We start from the raw sequence: 24,045 nt of genomic DNA on the forward strand, positions 1-24,045 counted from the left end.
AGGCCGTATTTGCCCTGAGGCCTGCTAGATATAAGAAAGCAAGAGGTCCTCAAAGAATAAATTTGGGGGACACCTGGGTGGCTCAGTTGTTAAGCGTCTGCCTTCGGCTCAGGTCATGATCCCAGGGTCCTGGGATCGAGCCCCGCTTCTGGCTCCCTGCTCCGGGGGAAGCCTGCTTCTCCCTCTCCGACTCCCCCTGTTTGTGTTCCCTCTCCCGCTGTCTCTGTCAAATAAATAAAAAATAAAATAAAAATAAATTTTAAAAAAGAATAAATTTGGGGTCAGACCAGAAAGCCCTGAATTGAAAAACATGATGGGTCCATTCCTACTTCTCTAGGGCTTTTCATGCCACTGACGCTACCCTCACCACATTCAGACTCTCTTTCTGTTCCGTAAGAGAAAGCTTGTACCCTCCTACCTCAGGGCCTTTGCACAGCTGTTTCTTCTACCCAAAATACACTGTGCAGCTACCCTCTACTCTCCTTGCCCATTCCCCAATTTATCTAATTTCTTCTCATTCTTTACTCATCCATTATCCCCTCCCCCAGTTATTTTCCCTGTTCATTCCCTTCCGAATATTTAACCCAATTTGTAACCACATCTTCAGTCTTGTACTTACTCATTTGATATTTGCCTTTTTCTATCAGGCCAGGTCCCCAACTACAGAGTCTCTTCAGTTTTATTCCCCCATGGACTACCTCCTACCCAGCTCAGGTCCTGCAAACAGAGGGGTTTGTCAGGACTATTTTGTGGATATCTAATGGATGGAAAAAGACAGTATTTCCCCAGACAAGGTGTGGCCTCATAAGACTGAGGGGGGCTGATCATCTGGGAGAAATGAGTGATTCATAGCTTCTACTTTCAACTGAGTAGTATTTAATCAATGTGATTTGTCAAAGAAGTCAGTTCATTTTCATGGAAATTGACAAGCACCCCACAGCCAACACCACCTTTGTTTGTGTCTGCTGGCTGCACTCCACCTCATTCCTTTGGGGCTCAGGTTAATGGGATAAGCCTATGAAAACTGCTGCTACAAACCAGAGGTATCAAAAAAAAGAGGAAACACTAGAGGCTGCTATCCTTGGCATAAACTCCAGGTCTTCACACCTACTTTGCACATGCTCTGTAAGAGCAATGAAATGATTCTGTCCCCCCAGGAGTGGAAATGAAGCCAGCCCAAGCAAAAGGCTATGGGGGTTATCTAGCAAATAGATTCTTCAGCTCAGGGATGTCACCACAACCAAATCTCCAGGCACCCCTGAGCTCAGTGCCCTGTAGTTCACGGCAAATTCATGGTAAGCTAGAGAAGCTGGGCTTCTGACCCTAGCAAGGAATCACAGCCTGGAGAAAGGAAAGTAGCCACAATGTGGTCTTTAAAATAAATCACTACAATCAAAGCAAATGAGAGATGCTGAGTGTGAAAACAGCACATTTTAGAGTTGTTTCACAAGAAGAATATCAGAGCATATCTCTGCAACAGCCTAAGCAGTCTGAAAGGTGCTGGTGCAAAGAGATTTTGTTGTCCGTGTTGGATCATCAGTAATGTGCTGTTTCTGCATTGTTCCAGAGACAACAGCAGGTAAATTAACACCAAGACACTGTGGGTGGTTCCAGACACAAGAAAGACCTCAAAGGAGCATGGAAGTTTGTCTTGTCTTCCTGATGAACTCCTAATCATCCTTCCAGCCCAACTTAGGTGTCTCCTCCTCCAGGAAGCCTTCCCTCACCCCTACAGTTGGTTAATTACCCCCTCCTCTCTTCTCTCTGTTGTATTTACTGTACTCCATTTTAATGAAATGGACACATGTCTATTTCCTCACTGCGAGGGCAACACTGCCAAACTAGAAATAGTGCATAAGCAGTGCCTTCTCTTTGTGGCTGATTGTGCTGTTTTCCAAACTACACTAATAAAGTCTTCTTTATAAATCATTTTAAGTAGAAACAAATCTAGTTAAATTTATGTTAACAAATCCTATGTTAACAAATTTACATTAAATCTAGTTAACAAATCTAGTTTAAAATTATGAAGTAAAAAATATTACAAGTGTTCCTCGACTCTAGCAAAAATCATGAAGGTGATCCTTGAAAGACTGAGGTTGAAAAATATTAGAGCAAGAGCTCTGAATCTTTCTTCTCTGGTCTAAAGCCTCAGGGTGCCATGTGCACCCAGCTCCTCTTCCTAAGGAGCTATCAGCTTGCAGGACAGTGATGGAGTCACATTCCTTTTGCCTCCTCAGCAGCATCTAGTATATAATAGGTGCTCATTCATGATTCTTAATATCCCATGCCTGAAGTGTGACTGGCCGGGAGAATAGCAAGTAACAAAAGATATAAGTAGTTGAATTCCAAGCTTATCGTGGAAGTTCTAAGCCAAATACCATTCATGAAGCAGGAGTAAGATGAAAAACTGAAACACGACGAGCTGATAAATTTGTGTGGGAACATGCGATGCAGACTTCCCAGTCACTAGAGACTTAGGCAGTTGTGAGGAACTGCAGAAATCTCTCCTTCTGTCAATTGTATTTTTCCAGGGTATGCAGAATTTTGGCTCTCACTGGGGATGGCATAATTATGTGACTTTTGCTGCTGGGAGCCAGGGATTTAAATTCTCCTAGGTCTCCCACAAATACCCCCTACTTGAAGAGGGAGGAATTCCATCTCTCCTTCCAGCTCTAGGTGGCTTAACAGCAAACTGCATTCACATATGTTTTGCATGGAAAGTAAGCAGCGGCGTAAGGGTACTTACTGTACAGTGAGATGGATCAGGAAGCTGTGATTTATCTTGCACTGGCCCAAGGGGGAAATGAAGCATCCTATTAGCATTGCTGGTCTGCGTGAATCACAATAGGCAAATGAGGAGTAAGAGCTGAGCACCCATAATACAAATATCCATGTGCAGCGAAGGAAAATGTCAAAGCGGAATTTGGCTCTGCTGGAAATGGGTTACATTTAGAACGCATTAGCTCCTGATACCCAGGGTCTGGGTAATCTACAGCTCTTTCAACTTATTTACTGTAAACTTGGAAGCAGCCAACCTTTCACATTTGCCTTCGCTTTCTGTTGCCAGGAAGAAAAAAAATAAAAGGTACATGAAAAGAAAATGAGAGTATTGCAAGTCAGTTTGCTGAATGAGTGGCTCGCTGACGTGTGTGTCCGTGAACTGGGAATGTCTCGGCCACCGTGGGTCTCAGCTGGGGAGCATGCTCAGCTCTCCCATTGTGTTTCTGCTCCAGCCGATTCCTTGGAAAATAATGGTTTTATTTTCTATTTCCAAAATTAGAAAATAAGGGCGCCTGGGTGGCTCGGTTGGTTAAGCGACTGCCTTCGGCTCAGGTCATGATCCTGGAGTCCCGGGATCGAGTCCCGCATCAGACTCCCTGCTCAGCAGGGAGTCTGCTTCTCCCTCTGACCCTCTGACCTTCTTCCCTCTCGTGCTCTCTATCTCTCACTCTCTCTCTCAAATAAATAAAAAAATCTTAAAAAAAAATCGCAGAATTAGAAAATAAGGCAGCTGAAGCTGGGAGTTACGAGTCTTAATTATCCTCCCTGGCCTTTTCTTCAGGAACCTAAAATTGATTTTCAAATTTCTCTTCTGAATTTGATTTAACATTTTAATCTGCATGTCTTCTGTGGGGGCTTTGCCAGCAGTATTGATGACAAGAAGATGAAAGAGTAGCCGGCCACAGGGGAGGTGCTTGTTACCAGCTAAGCAGTCCTGGTGTTGATGAGAGGTGCCCAGGGGTCGTCTGGTCCATGTGGGAGAAGGCCCTTCAACTCCTACTCACCTTGATCAGAACGAAAGCTGGAATCATGCCTGACAGGCAGCGGCCTCTGAATTTTTGTTTTAAACTATGAAGCTGTCCCCTGAGATGCTGACTTATTAGCTCTAGGAATTGATAGAACAGTAAAATAGTCCATATACTTCTGTAATATTGATTGGGCTGCCATTTCTCTTTCTTCTGTGGCTCAAAATATGGATTTTCCTGACACTAGTCTTAATTTGAATTAAGCATTTAAAATATGCCTCTGCCCCTTTGGGGTTCCCCACCTGAACATTTGGGAACTTCAGTACAACATATGGATTATGGGCAAAACTTGTCTGAGAGGGGAAATATGAGGTCCTGTGTACCAGTGGTTGTTCATCGATTTCAGACTCTGCTATATAAGGAGCAGCTGGGTGTAGAGTATGACGAGCACCAGAGCTGGGAAAACATGGGCCAGATCCCCGTGTGACCTTGAACAACTCATTCAGTTGCTCTGTGCCTTCGCTGACTCATCTGCCCAATGGGGTGAATACGCCCTAACAGCGGGACCGTTGGTGGAGTGAGAGATGGTACACGCCGTGTACTCAGAGTCCGCGGCGGACGGGGGAAAGACCAAGCAGTGCAGACAGCCTGGAAGATGTAAGCTACGGGGTAAGTTGCAGGGATAGTGTCAGACATGAGAGGAGCCCCGGCACTTGGAACAGCAGCCCACCCGAGGGGCTCAGAGTTCAGAGCCCCAGAAGCAAGATGGGGTCTGGGACAGGGGCTAAACAGACCTTGACCTGAGGCCAGTTGAGGGGGGTGGGGCATGAGAGCTGGCATAGAGAAACCTGGAGGCAGAGTCTTAGTGATGGCCTTGTTGGGATCTTTCTGACACCAGGTGGCGACTTTCTCCGAGCCTCTTTTTCTCTTGCGAGGTCACAATCAGAAAATGAAGGTGCTGCCACTGAGTTAGCAAATTACCAACACTGTGCACTTTCTCCACGCTGGCAGGTTGATTGAAACTTGATTCTAGGAGCACCTGGGTGGCAAAGTTGGTTAAGACTCCAACTCTAGGTTTCAGCTCAGGTCCTGATCTCAGGGTCGTGAAATTGAGCCCTGCCCCCTTATTCTCGGGCTCCACGATTAGTGCGGAGTCTGCTAAAGTTTCTCTCTCTCCCTCTCCCTTTGCCCCCCACCCACCCCCGTGCAGGTGCGCTCACGCTCTATCTCTGATAAATAAATAAATCTTAAAAAAAAACACTTATTGATTTTAAACTTCACATAGCCCGGTATAGTAGAATCTGTTATTAGTCACATTTTATGGATGTGGAGATTGAATTTTGGAGAAGTGAATACATTTTGGCCAATGATCACAGAGTTAGGAATGTCGGAGTTTATACTGGAAGACAAGTCATTCTGATTCCAAGACTCTGGTATTGACCATCATACCACACTGCCTTTGAATTGATGGAGACTTTATTTCTCTGACACCCAGCAATCATTCCCTGAACCCCTCCATTAAGCCAGGCCTTAAGCAAGGCAGTAAAGTCAGGGAGATGAGTAAGTACAAATTCTTGCCTCCAGGAGCTCGAAAGGCAAAAAAGATGCGTGGGCACAAGTGACAAAGCAGGAGGGGACGTGGAGGGAAGCATGAGGCACGGGGGAGCTGTGACCTCAGCTTGAGAAGCCAGAGCAGGCTCCTCAAAAGTGGTAATGCTTACACTGGGTTTTGAAGCTTGTATAGGAGTTCGCCTGATAGATATAAAGGAGTGTTCTTTGTTAGTTGACCAAGAGCAGCTAGGATGGCTATTTATTTATTTATTTATTGGCAACAAGGGCCACGGATGGCACTATCAGCTGCTTACTAACCTCTCATTGGGCAGCTTGAAAGCCTTTCTGTTCCCACAGATTCCTGTTTGCAGATAAACTGCAAGGAGCCTGCTTACTAGGGTACTTTAGTTCCTCCTTAATTTCCAGATTAGAAACCTTGAGTATTAATTGCCAGTTGGCTCCTTGCTAGGCTGACCTTCAACCAGCAGTTTTAGAGCAGGCCTTCTGTCTACCTGAAGCCGCTTTACCAAGCAGGGATGGAATCACCAGATAAATATGATACATGTTCTTGGAATGTTAGTTCTACTCAAAGATGCAAGGGCAAACAGCATTAATTTCATATTGTACTTAGATATTTTATAGAGTGAACTGCAAAATTAGCATGATTCCTAAGAAATAAAACAGGAGCTTTTTTGGAGACGTCACCGTTGACTTGGGCCATTGTTTGGCATGGCAGTTCCTTCCCCACCATTAGGAGATGATGAAACTTCTGAATGGGCCTCGCGTAAGGTTGCCTGCTTCCAGCCAAGAGAGCACTTGGGGTCAATCCTTCCCCCCGCTGAAAAACTGAACCCCTGTGCTCTCTCTGTAGAAGGGACCGGGGTCTGTTTCCTGGTGCAGCATCCAGTAAAGTCTGCTCTCTCCTAAAGATGGGTACCACGATGGCACCTCACACTTCACCAGCTGTGGGTGAGATCTTAGAGCACTTGAACGTCTTGCTTGAAATTAAAGTAATGGGAGACACCATAAGAAACCCACTCTAGGCCACGTCAAGTCATAAAACTGTAATGCTGTGAAAGCACAGCACCCAGAAATCACTGGTGATGTGAAGGGAGCAAAATAAGGATCGCCTGGGTTTTTAAGTAACTGCCTCTAAATAATGGAAATGAGCAAATTAGATTCACTTTTAGTAGCAAAATACCATTATAATTTGAATATTCCTATTGATGGACAGCATGATGTCTTTGATGGAGGCCCGTAAATCAGGCAGGGCTCTTTCACGTCTCCGGGAAGCCACATACCGCTTAGCCTGCACCTGCTCCTGCTCTGTCACCCCCTGACCAGAGTCAGCTGGTGTTGCCTCTCAGACCCATGAGAGGAGCAAGTGTGAAGAAGCCAGACCACAGAGTCTTCCACCCTGCCTCTAGACCCCTTAAATAATTATGGCCATGCTGGGGCGCCTGAGTGGCTCCGTCGGTTAAGTGTCTGCCTTCGGCTCAGGTCATGATCCCAGGGTCCTGGGATTGAGCCCGGTGTTGGGCTCCCTGCTCCACAGGGAGTCTGCTTCTCCCTTTCCCTCTGCCCCTGCTCATGCTCTCTCTCTTTCTAATGAATAAATAAAATCTTAAAAAAATAATTATTGCCATGCTACTGAAAAGACAGCTGTGATTGAGGGGTGGGCTCTAAAGTCAGGGAGATCTGAATTTAAATCGGCTTACGATTACTTTAGGACACTGGGCAATTCTTCCCTCCCTGTGTTCCAGCATCCTCATCTCTGTCATGGGAAGAGATTTGGTCCTTGCACGAAGGGTTTCTCTAAAGCGACCAGCACAGGACCTGGCACAAAATAAGCACTCAAGAACTATTAAGTGGTGAGGACAGGCCTCCTGCCTTGTTCCTGACCTTGGGAAGGAAGGATTTAATTTTTCACCATGAGTATGATGTTAGCTGTTGGTTGATCATAGATGCCCCTTACCAGTTTGAACAACCTCCCTTCTAATTCTAGTTTCCTGGGAGATTTTATTGTGTAAGGGTCTTGAATTTTGGTGAATTTTCTTTTTTGTATATCTATTGAAGCAACTGTATGGTTTTTCTCCTTTATCCTGTTAATATAGTAATTACATTGACTGAAACTTGCATTTCTGGGATAAATTCTACTTAGTCATAATCCTTTTTATAGAGTTGGATTAAATTTGCTAATATATTATTGAGGATTTTTGTGTCTATGTTCATGACAGATAGAGGTCTGTAATTTTCTTCACTTATACTGTCTGTGCCAGGTTTTGGTATCAGGGTAATACCAGCCTCTGAAAAGGAGAAAGCATTCCCTCCTCCTCTATTTCCTAAAAACAAATGATACATGATTAGTGTTGTTTCTTTTTTGGATGCATGATAGAAACTGATGAAACCACCTGGGCCTGGAGTTGTTTTGTGGAAATATCTTCTGGAAAAAAATTCCAGTGATTTAATGTATGATTTAAATATGGTAATAACAGGTTTTTTTTTTCCTTAATCTACTCACTTTGGATTTTCTGTCTCTTCTTTTAGTACCTTCATTATTTTAGATCTTTCTTCTTTTATAATATATGCATTTGAAGCTATAAATGTGTCTCTAAGCACCGATTTCATTGCATTTCATAGATTTTAATATATTATATTTGTATTCTCTTCAGTTCCAATTATTCCTTCAATTTCTTCTTCGTTCATGTATTGTTTCAATGTGTATTGTTTAATTTCCAAATATCTGGGCTTTCTTTAGATCACTTATTGTTAAACTCTATCGATTTCCAATTTAATTCCATTGCAGTCAGAGAACATACTCTAGGATTTCAGTTTTTAAATTGATTGGGTCGTTTTATGGCCCACACGTGGTCTTTGTGACCATGACATGTGAGGTTGAAATGAATGTGTATTCTGCAGGTGCATGTACTGTTCTATAAATATCAGTTAGGACAAAGTGGTTAATAGAATTGTTTAGGTTACCTATGACTTTATTCTTCTTTGTGTTGTTATGCTATCAATTACAAAAATTCTCCTACTGTGATTGTGGAATTGTCTATTTCTTCCTTTAATTTTGTCCGTTTTTGCTTCATGTGTTTTGAGGCTGTATAATTAGGTACATGTGCTTTTATGATAGTTATCTCTTCCATTTGTACTTATGTAATGTCCTTCTTTGGCAATATTATTTGTTTGACATCAATTTCATCTACTATTAATGTATCTATTTCAGCCTTGCTGTGCCCACCATTTGTATCAGACATTTTTCCTACCATTTCTTTTGGCCTATGCATGTTTTTCTATTTAGAGTGCATCTCTTGTAGACAGCACGCATATAGTTGTCTCTTGCATTTTTATTCATTCTGATAATCTCTGCCTCTTTATTGGGATGTTTAATGTAATTATCGATATGGTTGGATTCAGATGTACCATTTTATTGTTTATTTTCTGTTTAATCTGCAATACTTGTTTCTCTGTTGCTCCTTTCCTACCTTCTTTGGGATTGTTTGAATATTCTTTAGAATTTCACTTTGGTTTATCATTGACTTTTAGCTATACCTCTTTTCCTTTATTTTTAGTGGTTATTTGCTTTCTGTATATATCTATAAATTTTCAAAGTCCTCCTAGAATTAGTATTTTGCCACTTTGTACAGACTGCAGAAACACTACAACTATATACACTCACCACCCCTCTCCTACCATCTTTTATGTTTCGGTGGCCACATGTGTCATATCTATACATATTATAAGCCCCACATGCACTGTTAGAATTTTACTTAAAACAATTTTACTTTAGGGGCGCCTGGGTGGCTCAGTCATTAAGCGTCTGCCTTCGGCTCAGGTCATGATCCCAGGGTCCTGGGATCGAGCCCCACATCGGGCTCCTTGCTCGGCAGGAGTCTGCTTCTCCCTCTCCCACTCCCCCTGCTTGTGTCCCTGCTCTTGCTGTCTCTCTCTGTCAAATAAATAAATAAAATCTTAAAAAAAAATTTTACTTTAAACAAACAAAAAACTTAAAATTTACTTTAAACAAAAATAATTTTTTTTTAAGAAACAGGAGGAGAAAAGTAGTCTCTTAGACTTACCTAGATACAATTCCTGATGATCTCCCTTTATCCCTGCAGACTCATGTTTTCCATAATATCATTTCTCTTTTGCCAGGGGGAAAAAAAATTCCTTCAGCATTTCTTATATGACAGTTGGGTGGAGATGAACTAAAATGTTCATCTTTCCCGAGAACTTTCACCTTCTTTCTTGAAGGCGATTTTTCTTGTTATAGAATTATGGGCTGATAGAGTCTTTCTCCTTTTTGTCTCTTCAAGATGTTGTTCCCCTGTCTTAGAGCTTCCATGGTTTGTGACCAGTTAGCAGTCATTCAGATTATTGTCTCCTGTATATAATGCCATTTTTCTGTGGCTACTTTCTCTTCCTCTTCAGCTCTAATGTACATAGCTGTAGTTTCATCCATATTTATTCCTCTTGGGATTTATTGGCTTTTTGAGTGCATAAATATATGTCTTTCACCAAATTTGGAAAGTTTTCAGCCATTATTTATCTGAATATTATTTTTACCTCATTCTCCCTCTCCTCTCTTTCTGGGACTCCAAAGACCTATTATGTAAGACTTTTTGATACAACCCATAGGTCCCTGAGGTTATATTTTGCTTAAGTATTTTTTCTCTTTCTACGTCAGATTTCTCACAAGTCGTCAAAGCTCTGTTTATCTCCGTGTAGTCTTTGTTTTCTCTCTTCTTCAAATTGGATACTTTTATATTGATTTTGCACACATTCACTCATCTATCCTATCATCTCCATCCTGCCCTGAAGTCCATGCAGTGAATATTTTATTTCAAATATTATCTTTTAGTTATAGAATTTGTACTTGATTCTTTTTTCTATGTTGTATTTGTCTGATGAGATATACATCTTTCATTCATTATAAGCATATTTTCTTTTATAGCCTTGAGCCTACTTACAAAAATAAAATAATACACTTGTTTGAAAATACAAATACCTGAGTTATCTTAGGGTTGGGCCCTGTTGTCTTTGCCCTTGGGAAAGGGTCACATTTTCCTGACTCCTCATATGTTGATGAAGGTTAGATTATATCCGGGATATTTTGCATGTTATGCTGAGATGACACTGGATTGTCATATTCCTTCAAGAACTGTTGATGTTTTGTTTGGACAGGCAATTAACTTAGTTTAACTCAAACTATAAACCCTTCCTTGCCTGCTGTGGGCAGCAGTTCAGATCTCAGCGCAGATGGCTTTCAGTCTGTCCTCCACATGCACAATTCTGGGGCCAGCCAGAGACTTGGATATTTCAACATAGAGTTTGGGCTTCCCCTTTCCTGGCTCACTCCTCTCCAGGAGCCCTCCCTCATCCTCCAGCAGCCCTGTCCATCTGGCCAGAAAGACAACAGGCTTCCTATCAGAGTGTCAGCCCCCTTGTTCCACCAGGGCTGCAACTGCCCTCAGGGCAAAGAATCGGAACAGAAAACTCATGAATATACTTAGTAATACTGAACTGTACACTCAGAAAGGGTTAAGACGGTACGTTTTATGTTATGTGAATTTTATCACAATTTTTAAAAATTATTAAAAATCCGAGAACTCACCCATTTTTAGTAGGTTTTTCTACTCCCCTTCCAAAATCTGTTTACTTTTAGTCACTCTCCAGGCTTTAGGTATTCAGGAGGGGGAGCTATTTTTCCAGGGTTGTGGGTATTGTGAGAGAGTCAGGGTGTTAGAAGCCAGCCCATCCACATCAGAAGCAGAATTCCTTAGGTCCCTTACTTGTACCTTTTACAACCCCAAGTTTGCTGCCCTCCAGTTTCAGGGAAACAAACACAGTGCATTACATTTTCTGTGAGTTTGAATTATTCTAATTAGAAAAAAATGTAACAAGAATACTGACATCATATGACCCGACATGCAATATATAATTATTATTTTATAAAATTATTATTTTACTATTAATATAGTGCTAATGTAATATTATTTAAATTTATTTTATAAAAATAAAATTTTCTTTATTAAAGAATGACACATGAATTATAAACTCAAATCCTATTGCCAGAGCCTTCTACCTTAGCTAATAAATAATAAAAGCCAATTATCAGTACATACATCTGAGTTTCTGTAAGTGACCAATGTGCTACTATTTAAATATGCAATATCATTAGAATTTCAAAGTATTTTCTGTTTTATAATAAAAACTATCCAAAGCATTAAGAGGCCATGCTAATTCAAGGCCTGACAATCAGCACTCCGGAAATGTGACTAAATTTGGCTTAATCATCTGAAGAAGGCCAAATGGGCTGTTGTTTTAAGAGGAAACATTACTCTAAATATTAGGAATAATGCTGAGAAATAAAAATCAGCATTAAAGCAGAACAATTCTACAATTACTGTAGGATGCATCCTCTGTACATTATATTTATTGCTATGGGAAAATTAGCTTTAATGATGTATGCTATTAATTATGTAGAGCAAGACTGTCCAACAGAAATATAATTCCAGCCACATACGTAATTATTTATTTTCTAGTAGCAACATTAAACAAGTAAAAAGTAAAAAGAAACAGGTGAAATTGACTTCAATAATCTGTTACATGCCCCAAATATCCAATATTATCATTTTGATATGCTATCAAATAGAAAATTATTAATGAGAAATTTTTAATAAAAAAGGTTTTCAAATCTGATGTGTATTTTACACTTATAACACATCTCAATTTGGACTCTGAATTTTCATTGGAAATATTTGGTCTGTATGTAGATTTCATAATTTATGGTTGAAAAAACTGATTCACATACGCAAACATACTTAAAAGTTTTTCAGTAACTGAATTGAGCAACTGTTCTTCAATGTACAATTCAAATGATAAAAATTAAATAAAATTTAAAAATCCAGCTTCTCAGTCAAACTAGCCACATGTCCAGTATTCAAGAGCCATACTGTGGCTAGTGGCTTCTGCCCTGAAAAGTGTGGAGTAGAGCATTCAAGAAGGTGTTCTTCAAAGGGAAACTTGCATCCTGTGCCTATCCAAGTTCCTAAAGACACTGTAGATGAGAAAAATTCAGAATGAATTACAGAAAAAAATAATTTAAAAAAATTGGGTGGAAGCAAACAAAGCCTTCAGGTTTGATTGGGTTAGAGCTTCTGACTGGTTCAATGTTGAGGCTGTTTTGACACTGAGAAAAAGGAGACAGGAAGAGATTCCAAAGATTTTACCTGTCAGTATGATCTATACCCTTTCTATTTTAATATTAGTCTTCAGGTCTTCCTCTGGTTAATTGAGGAGTTTATAATATTCAGTCTTTGTATCTTGAAAACTCATTAGCACTCATTAATTATTTGGTCCTCACAATCCCAGATTTCAAGATATGCTACAAAGCTGTAGTAATTAAAACAGTATGGTACTGGCACAAAAATAGACACATAGATCAATGGAACAGAATGGAGAGACCAGAAATAAATCCATGCTTATATGGTCAATTAATCTTCAACAAAGGAGGCAAGAATATACAATGGGGAAAAGACTGTGTCTTTGATAAATTGTTCTGGGAAAACTGGACAGCCACATGCAAAAGAATGAAACTGGAAACACACAAAAATAAACTCAACATGGTTTAAAGATCTAAATATGAGACCTGAAACCATAAAACTCCTAGAAGAAAACAGAGTAATTTCTTTGACATCGGCCATAGAAACATTTTTCTAGATATGTCTCCTTAGGCAAGGAAAACAAAAGCAAAAATAAACTACAGGGAGTACATCAAAATAAAAAGCTTTTGCACCATTAAGAAAACTATCAACAAAACTAAAAGGCAACCTACTGAGTGGGAGAAGATATTTGCAAATGACATATCCATCCGATAAAGTGTTAGTATCCAAAATATATAAAGAATTTATACAACTCAATACCAAAACAAACCAACAAGTAATCTGATTAAAAAATGGGCAGGAGACCTGAATAGACATTTCTCCAAAGAAGACAGGCACATGGCCAACAGACACATGAAAAATTGCTCAACATCGCTCATCATCAGGGAAATGCAAATCAAAACCACAATGAGGTGTCACCTCACACCTGCCAGAATGGCTAAAATCAAAAACACAAAAAACAGCAACTGTTAGCAAGGGTGTGGAGAAAAAAGAACCCTCATGTGCTGTTAGTGGAAGTGCAAATTGGTATAGCCATGATGGAAAACAGTATGGAGATTCTTCAAAAAATTAAAAATAGAATTACCCTATGATCCAGTAATTCTACTACTGGGTGTTTACCTAAAGAAAACAAAAATACTAATTTCAGAAAAAAATGTCTATCTGCTCCCTTATGTTATGGCAGCATTATTTACAATAGCCAAGATATGGAAGCAACCCAAGTGTCAATCAATAGATAAATGGATAAAGAAAATGACATATAGGGGTGCCTGGATGGCTCGGTCAGTTAAGTGTCTGCCTTTGGTTCAGGGTCCTGGGATGGAGCCCCGCATTGGGCTCCCTGCTGAGCAGGGAGTCTGCTTCTCCCTCTCCCTCTGCCCCTCCCCCTGCTCATACTCTCTCTCTCTTTCTCTCTCAAATAAAGAAATAAAATCTTTAAAAAAATTTTAAAAAGAAAATGTAATATATATATGTATGTATATATATATGTGTGTGTGTGTATATATATATATATATATATATATATATAAAATGGAATATTACTCAGCCATAAAAAAGAATGAGATCTTGCCATTTGGAACATGGGTGGATCTGGAGGGTAAAATGCTAAGTGAAATCAGTCAGAAAAAGACAAATACCATATGATTTGATACACATGTGGAATTTAAGAAACAAAGGAAAAAAAGACAAAAAACAGACTCTTTAATACCAAGAACAAACTGGTGGTTGCCAGAGGGGTAGTGGGTAGGGGATGGGTGAGATAGATAAAGGGGATCAAGTATACACTTATTATGATGAGCACTGAGTAGTGTATGGAAATGTTGACTCACTATATTGTACACCTGAAACTAATATAACACTGTATACTATACTTCAATTAAAAAAAAAGAAAAAAAATTTGGTTCTATGGATAGCTCCTATTTGTGAAATCATGAGCCCTGTCTCTGATTGTAAGAGTCTTAGGCTTCTGGACACCTCAGCATCTCCTAAGAGTCCCTTCCTGCAGGATGTAGAAGCTTACAAAAACTTTGTTGGTGGAGATAATTGGAGAGTGGTAGAGGGCCCTTATATGTGTACAGGACTTTTTCATTCTCCGGGCACTCCAACGTCCATTATTTCCCCTAAAGGCCAAGCAGGAGTTAGCTGAGGTAGATGCCAGGTAATGACTGTGGAGTGGGTCTGACTGAACTGAACCCAACAGCTGTGGGCAAACACGATCCCTTCATTTTTAAATAAGACTCTCCACTGTCTTTGACAGTCCCCCATTCCTGCTGGCCAGTGAGGAATGTGTCTCTTCCCATCTGGTAATTGCATCCATGTCAGTAATTTTTGAGACACTGGAGTTTTAAAACATTCTTGGCAAACATTAAAAATCCAACCATGATGAACTCGGTCACTGTCCTGTTCAGTGTGGTTTCCTTGCTCCCTCCCTTCTCCCGCCCTCTGACACCTCCTGACCTGAACTGTGGATACCCGGGGAGGTCAGCAGGAAGGTGGGACTAGGAAAGAGCTGTCTCATCTGCCAGGCACTGACCTGTGCTACCCTTCTGCTAGGAACAGAAGCCTGGAAACGCTGTTATAAAGAGGAAGGCAGAGTGGCGTCTCTAGACAGGGTGTTGTCCCAGCAGAGATGTTTAGGCTGAAATTCAGTCCTCCTGGCAGCGACAGCGCTCCTCTGTGGTGGAGTGACATGACAGCAAACAACTGCATCTGGAAGGATTTAGAGGTGAGATTGACTGACCATCATGCTTTGTGTTCTCACCACGCCCAGAGTAGACACCTGTTACAGCCTTTGAGTACTTTATTGCACTTAACTCTTTGTACATCTGCCTCCTTTTCCTGTCTGCAAACACAGCTAGTCTCTGGTTCCTCCAGATCTTCAGCCGCTGGCCAGGCAGGTCAGCGTATAAAGAGATGCAGGTTGTTTTCACCGTAGACCCAAGTAAGTGCCGGATCCTTCGTAAATGCTCAATTAATGCGAACTGCAGTGAATTTTATAAATTATTATTCACTCCATTTCTGCTTATTATGCAGCTTATTATTATTATAAGCTTATTCTGCTTATTATTCACTCAGCAAGGTTTGCTGAGTGAATGATGAATATAGCACATGTTTGTACCTGGAGTCCTTCAACTCCAGACCGTTGGGCACCAGGCAGAGCAAATGACTGCCTGACATCTCTTCAAGTTCCACTTGACCTAACTGTGATTAGCTGACCCAGGGGGACTTCTCCAAGTCTCTCAGCTTATATATTACTTGTTGTATCATTTTTTCACTCAACAAACATTGCCAAAGAAGGAAAAATGCATTGTCTTCTTTGGTCTTCATAAATCTTCCAAAAGGTGGGGGATTTTGATTTCAGAACATAGAAAAATGACCTTTTAAAATTTATTTTTATTTTTTTATTTGAAAGAGAGAAAGAGGAAGCAGAGGGAGTAGCAGAGGGAGAGGGAGAAGCAGGCTCCCCACTGAGCAGGGACCCCCCCCCGGGATAACTACCTGAGCCGAAGGCAGACACTTAACCGACTGAGCCACCCAGGCACCCTGGAAAATGACTTTTTAAATAAAAGAATATGTGTTATATTGCTCAATACTAAGTAGACAGAAAGCTATAAATGGTGACACCTCCCCTCCGCCTGAGTTCGGTGTCTAATAGAAATAAAATAAGTCATCAATATGCATTTAGCTACTTGCAGGCTTGAAAGCAGGGTTTATTATCGCAATAATAAAAAGCAGATAGACCTTCACGATTCCCAGAGTGCTTGTGCATTTCGTGTGTCAGTGCAGCCTCGTGGCACTTTCAGGATTCGGCGTGGTCATATACTCAGTCGTAATGAAGAGGAATTTAGGAACCAGCCAAGGTCACACAGCTAAGAAGAGAGCCGGGACCCCCAAGAGAGACCCCAAGAGAGCTGGGTACACCCCAGATGTACCAAGGTCATCTGCCTGCCACCAGACACATGAGGGAGCAGCAAAAGCAATGATCCATCAAACCTTTCCCTTTTGCTTTCTCCTTTGGGACATTTTAAGTTTTTATCAGGAGCAAGAGGGCTTATAATCAACTCTTTCTTTTAAGGTATAGATTTATTTCTCAGTTCAACCCTAACTTGATATTCTGGACATGATTGCCTCTTGATGTGATTAGTATTTATCCTTTCCCATTTTATTATACTTAAAGTGACTGCAGATGGCTCCAGGTAGCAGGGTAGAGTACACTTTACACATCGTAGCCTCCCCCCCCCCCCCCCCCCCCCCCCCGCCCTCTGGCAGCGCTGTCAGTGGTCACGGTCTGCCACGTGCGCGTGCTGGAGCACACAGCATGCAGCGGACAGCAGGTGGCATCATCCTCCAGGTGGAGGCACCTCGCCAATCTGGAGGAGAAGCCTTTACAAGATCTATCATTTTCCTCAGGTCTGGGGCCATGGACCTAGCCTGGTGCTAGCTCCACCAGAAGACTAGAGTGTTTCTCAAGGGGGCACTATGGCCATTTTGGGTGAACTGGTTCTTGGTGGGCTAAGACTGGCCTGCTCAGAGCAGGATGCTTAGCACCCTTGACTCTTGCCCAGTAACGGCCGCTAGCGACCTCCAGCTGCTGTGACAAGCAAAATCAAGGAGGCAAACAGTGCCCACCCACCCCAAAATCCCGACCTATGAAGCAGTACTGGCCTGGATGAGATTTTGCAGACACGGGATATAGTCGCTGACCAGTGATGTTCAGGAAACCAAGTGTATGTAAGCCGTGGCTGATGGGTACAAGGTGTGTCATGGAGCAGACAGGTTTTGAATGATTCAAAATATTTTTGCTGATGAAATCATCTCCACGTTCAGCGTCTTCACTTCTCAAACATGAACAGGGAGTTTGCCAGAGGTGTGTGACTTTTCTTCGATATCATGACAGGGTTAAAAGCTGACATTTATGTAGGACTTAACTTCATAGCAGGCACTATTAAGTATTCTACGTGTGTTAACTCATTTAATCCTCCCAACAACCAAAATTGCAATGAGGTGGCTATGACTGATGTCATCCCATTTTACAGATGAGGAAACAGGCACAGAGAGGTGAGTGACTTGCCCAAGGTCACACAGGTAGTTAACCAGAGAGGTAGGATTCGAGTCCAGCCTCTCTGGCTCCAGAGCCAGATTGTATCCATCCATGTTTGGATGAAGATCTGGAAATGAGGTTTCTTGCCCCCCCCCTCAACATTCAGCTACGTAGGTGAGCTCACTACAAAGGCTTCAGCTGTGAGATAAAAAACATGTTGTGTTGCTCTGAGGTTGGGAGTTCTCTGAGAGATGATGGGCTGTGTTTTAAGCATCAGGAATAGGATATGGAATCATGATCTGGGTGGAAAGTGTGCTTGTAACTTACAAGAACAGACTTCTCAAGCTTTTTGGTCCCATGACCCCTACACTCATAAACATTATTAAGGACCCACATGAGCTTTTGTCAATGTGGGTTATTTCTATCGATGTTTATTACAGAAGAAAGTAATACTGAGAAACTTTCAAATCCTTATTTTAATTCACTTAAAAACAATAATAAATTCATTACTGTTAACATAAATAACATACTTTGACAAAAATGTATATATTTTCCAGAGCGCCTGGGTGACTCAGTCAGTTAAGCATCTGCCTTCAGCTCAGGTCATGATCCCAGGGTCCTGGGATTGAGCCCCGCATCGGGCTCCCTGCTCAGCGGGGAGTCTGCTTCTCTCTCTCCCTCTGCCTACCACTCCCCCTACTGGTGCTCTCTCTCCTTCGCTCTCTGTCAAATAAATAAATAAAATCTTACATATATATATATTTTTCCAAAACAAAATAAAGTAGTGAGAAGAGTGGCATCGTTTCCAGTTTTACAGTCTCTTCAATGTCTAGCTTGCTAGAAGACAGCTAGAGCCTCATCTGCTTCTTCCTCAGTCTGTTGAGATACGTTGTTTAGAGGAAGCATGTGAAGAAAAAAATATGGCCCCATCTAGGTATGTAGTTGGAAAAGGAAGGAGTATTTTAAAAATCTTTTCAGATAACTGTAGATATTCTTCTCTGATAACAATACCTGAACTCCATAAGTAATAGTTTCTTAAAGGTTAGTTATAATAAGAAATCTGAAATCACGTTAGTGAACTTATCATATACTGTTATATTAAAATCCACTGGTCTGTCTCGCACTTGGAATGAATCTTTTACCCATCTGTGACTGTGTAATACTATACGTGGGTCATTTGGAAGATGTTGATTCACTGGCAAGCAGGTCTTTCAAAATTTGACGTATTTCATTATACGGTAATGAAATAGATCTATCATTTTCCTCAGGTCTGGGGCCATGGACCTAGCCTGGTGCTAGCTCCACCAGAAGACTAGAGTGTTTCTCAAGGGGGCACTATGGCCATTTTGGGTGAACTCGTTCTTGGTGGGCTAAGACTGGCCTGCTCAGAGCAGGATGCTTAGCACCCTTGACTCTTGCCCAGTAACGGCCGCTAGCGACCTCCAGCTGCTGTGACAAGCAAAATCAAGGAGGCAAACAGTGCCCACCCACCCCAAAATCCCGACCTATGAAGCAGTACTGGCCTGGATGAGATTTTGCAGACACAGGATATAGTCGCTATTCATTAATATCACTAACCATCTCATCACAAAAGTATTAAATTGTGAAAACTTAATGTGGCAGACACGAGTTTTCCAAAACTGAAAGCTCTAATCTTATCATTGGCAACAAATACTACTGGTTATTTTCCTTGAAGTGATGGGCTTATTTTACAAAAAAGTCTGCTGCACACTCCAGTTTGAATAAACGTAGTTTGTCCATCAATCATTCTTTCAGGTAAAAAAGGCATTCTGTGAAAAAAGGTCCTAGTCCAACTCCCATGCAACTCACACAAAAGCTTTCCTTAGAGACACACTAGCATACTTTGATATGCAAGGTGCTTTACGGATGCTTTCCATTTTGTTACACAGAATATTAAAAAGATGTATACTCAAGGATAGAGATTTAATTAAATTAATACTATTTACTGCCTTATTCAAGTCATTCTCAAGTGAAATTGACTTTTTTTTTTTGGACTCCAACTCTATGTAGTAAAGAATGCAGCTATGTACTACTAGGGCACCAGCATTTTTTTTTTTTTAAAGATTTATTTATTAATTTGAGAGAGAGAGACAGAGACAGAGACAGAGATAGTAAAAGAGAGCACAAGTGGGGAGGAGGGGGAGAAACAGGCTCCTGCTCAAGCAGGGAGCCCGACCCGGGGCTCGATCCCAGCATCCTGGGATCATGACCTGAGCTGAAGGCAGACACTTAACTGACTGAGCCACCCAGGTACCCGGGCACTAGCACTTTTATTCACCATTGCTTTTATACCATCAGTGCAAATATCACCACAATGAAAAAGTCAAGAAATGTCTTAATGTTAATAGCATGGTAATTTTGACTCTGTGGAGCGCACAGCAGGAGTCTTGGGGATCCCAGCGGCCCACAGATCGCACTTGGAGAGCCACCGTCCTACACTGTCACACTCACCCAGTGATAAGCAACAAGAATGAACAAAGAGTGTGCTGGATTCCAAATCAGAGGACCTAAATCCGTCCTTGATCCACTCCCTACTATCAAAGTGACTTTGGATGAACCACTTAATCTGAGACTCAGTTTCCTCATCTGAAAAATGGAATCAACACAACCTATTGTTCAAGGGTATTCAAAGTTAGGCACCAAGTACATTCTAAAAATCTATTTCATTCACCCATCAGTTTCATTCATTTCCCCCAGAATCTTATGGGAGGACTTAAGAGACAGCTATGCCAGTGTTTGGGGGGTGTTGGGAGGTGCATGTCTGTGGAAGAGAAGGTAATCGTGAGATAGACAGGGGTGCCAAGGTGGGGAGCCATCATGCCCCACCCCGATACTGCACGAGCCCCTCTTCTGGTCTGGCCTTTCAAGGGGGCATCTGGGGGAGACCGAGTTCAGCCTCCTGAGACCACGGCCAGTGCGGCTCACAACCAGAGGCCTGGCAGCCTGGTGCTACTGCCCTCACCTCCCCGCAGAGCCCATTGCTGGCCCAGTATGCATGCCCGTCTGTGTGCTGCTCTCCTACCCAAGAAAGCGTATCAGAGAGCCAGATTTTTGAAGTGATATTTTTATATGGAAACCACCACTTACCGTGATCATTACAAACTTCTACTTTAAGCACATCACCCCCCCCCACACACACACCCCACACACACACTGCAGTCCTTTATCAATAATAACAAATTCTAGTGGCAGACCTCACAAAAGGTGGATACAGCCCAGTGAGTCATATACTGATGCTGGGAACTGCAGTTCGGTGCCTTCCTCCTCAGCATGCCATTCTGGGACCTTTCTTCCGCAGATCCTCTCTCAACTTGTGGTATTCTTAATTTGCTATTTGATGTCATTCTAGGTAAAGACAAATTAAAATGTTAAATTATGAGCATGAATTTTACCATTCATCTTTGTACTATGCAATGCCAGTTTTAAATGCAAATATAAGAGCAGTTAACTGCTGTGCAGAGTCTCCCAAAATTACAGAATTTACATTTCATAGCTCGTGTATGCATATGTATTTCATTCTTCACCAGAGCAGTGTAAATGCCACACAAACACAAATGGAACTCAACTGTTTTTATTTTGCTTGGTCATGTGTCTTAAAACACCCCTGCCTTCCTTCTGCATTCAAAACAATTGTGGTTCAAACAGAAAGGGAACGTCTCAGGGTGGTCAGCTCCCTGCTTCCTCAGTCGTAGATATCCCACGCTTAACTTCTCACTCTCAGTCCACTGACCCTCCCACACACCATGAGCACTCTGGGATCCTGTGCTCACTGGGCAGCCTGAGCACTATATGTAAACGGAACAGCAAGAACAACAAATCTATCTCTTCTGCTCACGGACACGCTGCATTGTCCCATCAGAATTCATGTGCGAAACACAAGTTCAAACAAAAAATTATTAAGAATTTCAAGATGATGGGGGGCGCCTGCATGGCTCAAGTCAGTTAAGCATCTGCCTTCAGCTCAGGTCATGATCTCGGGGTCCTGGGGTCGAGTCCCGCATTGGGCTCCCTGCTCAACGGGAAGCCTGCTTCTCCCTCCCTCTGACTCTCCCCCCTGCTTGTGCTCGCTCTCTCTCATGTTCTCTGTCTCTCTGTCTCTCAAATAAATAAACAAAATCTTTAATAAAAAAAAAAAAAGAATTTCAAGGTGGTAACAACAGAGATTTAAACCCAGCTCAGGATCCTCTTAAGCACAGAGCACTCTGTGGCTCTTGGGTCACATGCCCATGAGGCTGGCCCTGCCCATGGTCTGTGCTTCTGCCCCACGGGCCCTGCAGATCCCCTGGACGAAGGGCCCTAGGGATCTGCTCCTCTGCCTGAAGCTCACTTGCCTCCCTCCTGGCCTGGGCATGTTCCTCTTCCTCCTGTGATCTGTTAGCTCAGCTGTCACATCCTTATGTAGACCTCCCTGCCTGGCCGACAGGTCAGCACTTCCTCGGCCCCGTGGAGCTCTCCTTCAATCACGCATCATGGTCACCCTTCTTCATTTAGGGCCGTGAGGATCAGATCGCTCACTGTCCTCCCACTGAACTGCCAGCAGCATATAGGCCGGGACTAGGTCTGGTTTTGCTCCTCAGTGTGGCACCAGGGCTGGACACATGGTCCCTAATAAATATCCATGCAGTGAACGAATGAATGAAAAAAATGGATGACTGTTTTTGCAACTGGAGCACAAGTGTCCGATAAAGAGGTGGGATAAATGAGGGTGGCCTGAGTTCTCTCGTGTTTGTTCCCAAGAGGCTAAATCCTCTCTCAGTCCAAGCTGGTGAGACTACGTGAGCATCCTGTGGCCCTTGTTTACTTGCTGTCTCTTCTCAGTAATGAGTGCTTGACGATAGGCTGTCCTTGCTTCTTAAGGGATCCAAGTCCTTTCCTCTGTGTCTCCGGGCCCAGCACGGTGCCTGGCACTTACTTGGCTCTCAGAAAGTTCTGGTCTTTTTGAACTGAACTGAGCTGGACTTAGATGAAACGTGTGGCCCTGAGGCTTCCTGTGTCTCTCCCTCCCCTGTGTCTCCTTTTCCTCCGTCCTCTCCTTCCTTCTTGTTAAGGATTTCTGAGTCTTGAGAACCACTTTAGTGGTGATCAAATATTTCCAACAGAAAATTACCCTCATTTATTTTCGGTTTAACTCGACTCTTCAAAGAAAAATGGCCTGATTGGTCCTCTAATCATGTGGTGGTTGGGCACTCCAGAGACTGCCCCAGAACCAGGTTGGGCACATTGGTTGATAATATTGCCATATTGCCATTGATCTTGGGAATAGAATTACGAGGCAGGTACTTCAGAAGTTCATTCATTCAGCCCCAGCCAACTCAGAGCAGAAATTAAACAGGAGAACCAGACCAAACCTGCTGTTCCGCCCCGAGGGGCTGCAGAGCTAGCCTTGTCGGAGAGCAGGACCGCGACACCACTGATCCTGAGCAACAGTGGCGGAATGGGATCCATCCCTCTTGTTAGGCCTGGTCTGCAACCTGCCTGTCTTGTCCATTATTCTGCCCCTACATCTGAGAAATGGCCAGAAGGAGCTGTAGTGAAAATGGAGTGCCCATAATGAAATTGAGGATCGATGAAATAATAAAAAATAAGAGCCTAGAGGTAAGATGGGTATTGATTGACCATCTCAGAAAACACTGTTAGTAAGAGATCAGGGCATGCTTCCTGTATGTAAAGTGGGGGATTTCTCTCCAGAGTGGGACTTGAATGGGAATACAGAATGCTACTGGAAGCGATCCCAGTGCAGCCCCCTTGAGGTTATGGGGCTGCTTACAGAGGGTGCTGTTGCCATGGAGTAGAAGGGGCACAGTTCAGGAGTTAGCCATACCTGGGGCTTCCACCGACTTCAGCTCTGTGACCTGGAGCAGGTGATAACCTCTCTGATTCAGATTCTCTTCCCCCCCTTCCTCCTCTACCTCCTCCTCCTCCTTTTTCTTTATAATTTTACAAATTGGGATAACACCCCTGCCTGCAGGTTTGCAATGAAGATTGAATAAGGTCACCTGGGTGGAGATACGGAGTTCGGTGCCTGGTGCGGAGCAGGGGTGCAATCATGTTACCCCTTCTCCCCACTTTGTCAGGAGACTGTTCCTCTTTGAAACAGCTGGCCACGCCTGGACTAGAGGCAAGAAGACACCTGGTTGCCCTCAGAGTGAGGACCCCCTTGAATTGTGCACACTAGGCCCCTCACTCTGGTCCCAGCAGTGTGGTGGGAACAATGTCAGACCAGGGTTGGGGCATCACAGGGTAGACACCCTCCCCCTACACCATGTCCTGGGCCATTTTATAGGTGACACAACTGAGACCCAAGGTCAATCTAATTTGACCACAACAGCAAGTACGTGGCAAACCCAGGATTTGACTCCGGGCCTCTGGCCTCCAAGTCTGTCTTTTACCCCCCAGTAGCCTAGAGCTGAGCTCTTTGCTGCCTGTGGCACGTGATGCTCCACACACACCCCACCGCCCGCACCATCAGTGGGTGACATGGTCACCCCAACAAGACAGGAAGAGAACGTGTCTCAAG

At 42.7% G+C, this 24,045-nt stretch overlaps 1 protein-coding gene across 6 annotated transcripts in view; it reads left to right on the forward strand.

Moving 5' to 3' along the window:
• Positions 1–24,045, forward strand: part of CLSTN2 (calsyntenin 2) — a 647,841-nt gene that overhangs the window by 455,468 nt on the left and 168,328 nt on the right. The gene's annotated exons all lie outside the window — the stretch shown is intronic.

Source organism: Zalophus californianus, chromosome 1 (assembly GCF_009762305.2).
Source record: "Zalophus californianus isolate mZalCal1 chromosome 1, mZalCal1.pri.v2, whole genome shotgun sequence".
In the NCBI taxonomy this organism is placed as follows: Eukaryota; Metazoa; Chordata; class Mammalia; order Carnivora; family Otariidae; genus Zalophus; species Zalophus californianus.